Source organism: Pinus tabuliformis, chromosome 8 (assembly GCF_031772625.1).
Source record: "Pinus tabuliformis cultivar Carrire ecotype Pingquan chromosome 8, CPIR1, whole genome shotgun sequence".
NCBI classification, from domain to species: Eukaryota; Viridiplantae; Streptophyta; class Pinopsida; order Pinales; family Pinaceae; genus Pinus; species Pinus tabuliformis.
Window position 1 is genome coordinate 1105429654 of NC_142294.1, and position 4485 is coordinate 1105434138.

At 33.5% G+C, this 4485-nt stretch overlaps 1 long non-coding RNA gene across 2 annotated transcripts; it reads right to left on the reverse strand.

Moving 5' to 3' along the window:
* Positions 1-1200: 1200 nt before the first annotated feature.
* LOC149239213 (uncharacterized) lies at positions 1201-3105 on the reverse strand. Of its 2 annotated transcripts, none has more exons than XR_016245438.1 (4): positions 2597-3105; positions 2435-2492; positions 1915-1963; positions 1201-1741 (listed from the first exon to the last, which is right to left on the reverse strand). It is a non-coding gene; the product is annotated as an uncharacterized LOC149239213 (long non-coding RNA). The 2 variants fall into 2 exon arrangements; XR_016245437.1 differs by having other exon boundaries at positions 1201-1821.
* Between the last annotated feature and the right edge of the window lie 1380 nt (positions 3106-4485).

A 4485-nucleotide genomic window follows, 5' to 3' on the forward strand; every position in this document is an offset into this window, starting at 1 on the left:
AGTTGTAAATGTTTTGTTACTGCAAATGACTTAGAAAAAATAGTGGGGCCAGGTAAAGGCCTAATATGGATTTGATCAAGAGGGGGAAGGTGTAACACCCCTCAATAAAGTTGTAAATGTTTTGTTACTGCAAATGACTCAGTAAAAACAGTGGGATCAGGTAAATGCCTAAGATGGCTAGTAAAATATAAATGTTATTTTATTTCTTTAAATAAATAATATAAGCTATGGACAACCATAAACTTACAGGAAAAAGTTTTGAAGAGAGTTTCATTCACCAGACAGTTAGAAGACAATTATTCCTCTGCCAATAGATAAATAATCTTAGTTGGAACAAGGGATCCAAGAGGGTGAGAGGGAAGAAAACTTGAGGCAACCTTGGAGACTTTGTACCAGCTGAAGGAGGTCCAAGAGAGGAGTAGAAGCTTCAATCTTCAAAACCTGAAACAGGATATTATTGAAGTTTGACAGAACGTTGTCATTTAGGGTATCCTTGAGCTGGTGGGTGGTATTGGGATCTTTTAAACATGATGTAAGTATGAGTTCTTGGGCTTGGCTGACAGGTCTTGATGTGCTGAACAAACCTAAGTTGTCTCTGTCAAATCACTGTTCTGTGAAGAAATTGTCTCGGGAGGGTGTATTGGACGTGATAGCTATTCTCAAAGGTTGGGTGGAGCACTCCCTTTCCTAGTGGCTTGTCGCTGATTAGAAAGTAAGCAAAGATAAGCATTGATAATTACTTCTTATATGAAAAGATATATTGGTTGTCTTTCTATGTTTTCTTGAATCTTGAGTATGGTTGTAGTCAACCATTTAATGTATTAAATGATTTAGCGAGTGGAATAATACATTTTTGATTTAAACGTAATGGACTAAAAATGATAACTAACTTCCATTAAACATTATCTGGAAATTGTATAAATAATGTGCAATTTGTTGCAAAATTGCAAAAGGCATTAGTGTAAAAATAGTAGAAAGAATTAATGATAAGTTGTATGAATCATGGTTAGTTCCAGTTAGCAAGTAGAAGAGATTTCTGAAACAACCCCTTCTTTATATGGTTAGTGTCATACCTTTCGAATGGAATATGATGGGTCTCAAGGGAAAATTGGTTCTACCAGTCATTAGGATTATAATAACACTGAACCGTGACATTTTTAGATAATGAACAGAAACAAATACTGTGAATTGAAGGGAAGAAAACCCTTCTTGGAAATTGCACAGTTTATTATTTGTCTATGGAACAGTCAATAAGAGTCATTCAGGTTATTGTAATCTAAAGCACAGGGATAACTGGTAGATTTCAGAACCCAGAAAACTGAATGACCATTATTCTAGTAATATAAATGTATATATAGAGAATGAACATTGTTTCTATTTGCATTTAAAAATAGAATGATAAACTAAGCTAACAATCGGGATAATACCACCATAGTTCGCGTGCAAGCCAACTAGAAAACATGGTGTTGTTAGAATTGCAATAATCTCCAAATATATCTAAGTATACCAGTAATATCAGTTGTTTAAGATGAGATGCCAATACATATATATCTGAACACGACTTTAGTAGTTTGTGACCGAACCGGCAGAGGGACCCATATCACTAATTTGACAACGACAACATAACTTATGTTATGAGCAAGACCAGTAGGGTTTTCTCAAAGAAGATGAAACCTCGACATCGGTAGAATCTGCAAGGAAACCCTCAACACCTGGGATCGCGTCAAGAAATATAACACACCTGAAGAATAGAAGAAATCGATCGTTAGATCTTGCTGGAGAGATAAACCTTTAACAGGTTCAATTTGCCCAAATGTACCTCTGCCACCAAGAACGGAAGGATAAGTACATGAGAAAACCAAAAATTGCAACCGTAAGCTGAAAAAACTAACTTTAGGTCTGAAATTTTAATACCTATGGAAGGAAGCTATTGGGAAGAATTTCACTAGCTTACAAGGTGCACCTACAAGAAGAGACAACCTATCATTATCCAAACACAAAAATTACTACAATTTGTACCAGCCAAAAACAGGGTAATCTTAAAACAAACCTAGCATCTTTAGTCTATGAGATTTCCTTATAACCCTTTAGGTCTAAAAAAAAAACAACTAGTTCCAAATGGGTTGGAGGATGCAAACAACCTAGAATAAGAGGAGCAAGATGCTAGTCAAAATTGAACTTGATAACTCTGGGCAATGAGGAGCATGAACAGGTACCAATGTACTAACCTACTGGAGGGAAGATATGGAGTCGGTGACAAATTTTTGTGCAGAAATTATGCTGAATAAGAATAGGAATTTTAAAAAATATTACCTACTTGAGAATGAAGGTCATGGCCATACATTCCTAAAACTCTGACAGGGCAACGAGAAATGCTCAGTTGAAATTTAATATGAAAGAAAGACTTCATGTGGGAAATATGATTTTTAATTACCTGGGTATTCGCTACCAGGTGCGTTCATCCTAAAAACTCCTACCTGAGTGGAACGTTACTGGTGATTGTAAAGTACCAAAGGAATTAGACCCATAGAAATACATGTAACTAAACCAAATTGATAGCGGAGTTTAACAATAAACAAAAGGACATATTTTATACCTGTAAAATGCAAAATCAGTGTGGAGACCAAACCTTAGCTTCCATATTAGTTGCAAAGCTTGTATGCACCTGGTGAAGGTGAGGAATGACCAACCAAGGCAGCAGAAAGGGTGGTTGGTTACATTAACTGATCGAATGTAACTTTATTCGAACAAACCCATACATCTCAGTTCATTGTCTTCATTTTGGTACCAGAACTCCTCCTCTAGAATCTGGAGCAGAACTTCACACATCACTCCGAGAGAAAATGACTGGGCACCAGAGGGGTAGAGTCCAAGTGGTTACCCCAACTTCCTCAACAACCCTAGACTGTTTGATTTACTCGACTGTAGATCAACAGTGCAGAGAATGGTTTGAGAAGATTCAGGGTTGGGCGTGGTGTATGGTGGACGCCAATTGTAAGCCTTTAAACGCTAAGCCATGATTCTAAGCCTTTGCCTATGTTTTATGTCTGCTTCATAACAACCTTGTTGGAAGGGTTGATCCACTATTTAAATGTTTGAGCCTAATAAAACAAATTTGTTGTTGTTATAGTTAAAAAAACAAATTTGTTGTTGTTATAGTTAAAATGAGATCGTATGTTATAACAAGGTGTGATTATATGCAAGGAAATAAATTAAATAATATTGTATGTTGTTTAAAGTATACCTATCATATGAAATAAACCTTTATTTTTCCCTATTTTACTGTTGCAGAGATAGATAACTCTGACAACAGAGAAAAATAATAATAATAATTTAGAATTTTAAAAATATATTTATTTTTAATAAATTTAAAATTCTTTTAAATAAATTATATTTTCGAAATAAATTATTTTTCTTTAAATTTAAAAAATTCAAAATTAAAATAATATATATATATATATATATATATATATAATTACCCCAAATCCCTTAAATTACCTTAACCTGAATTACTTTGAATGTTTTTTTTTAACCACATTAATATGATAGATATGATTTCTATATAAAAAATAATGAATGTTGCTCAACGACAACGAGCTATGTGAACTTCGATATAAAATTAATCAAAGTTCGATTTTTTCCTAGCTGAAAAAAATAAAACATAGATACATGTTTAGAATTACCTCGAATCCCTTAATGAATCCACGTAGAAAGAGAATCACAGTTACAGATACTGTATCGTAGTTGCGGCGCACGCATTGTTTCTCTGGGCCACTCTAATCCGTAATTTGCATTAGAAATATATATATATATATATATATTTTTTTTTTTTTTAAAAAGGTGGAAAAATCTATCAAACTCAGTTTGTCAAACCAACAGTGAGGACAGCCATCTCTCACTGCTATCAGCGAATGTCAGTTGACACATCACTGTTATCAAGGAAAACCATGCCACCTGAAATAACCTGAAATAACCCGCTGGTGGTCCGTAAGGGAGGAGGCTATCACTCCTGCCAGATGCCCTCTGGGTCTTGGCCCGTTAACCTGTTTCCTTACGTCCGAGGAAGACGACCTCTTAGCCAAGCAAAAGCAGTTTTAGAGCATACTCCAGGCCCATTTGCATTCGAAATATTAATCGTTTCTCTAGCTGGCTTTATTTTTTAATTTTTATTTAAAATAATAAAATTAAAATTGATATATTTAAAAAAACAGAAATAGATATATCTAGAAAATCAATACATATCCAAAATTATTACATTATAAAAATTGATATATATATATATATAAAATTATAAAACATTTTATCACTCCACTAGATTTAAGTCATAACATTTTAATCACTCGTCTTATAAATTATATGGACATTTTAAATTAGGCAAACCCGAAACCAAAAATAAAATTAAAATAGCTAATTTGATTAACTCACAAATCACAATGTTTAATATCTAATTAAAAGAGAATTAAAATAATAAAATTTATTATAAAT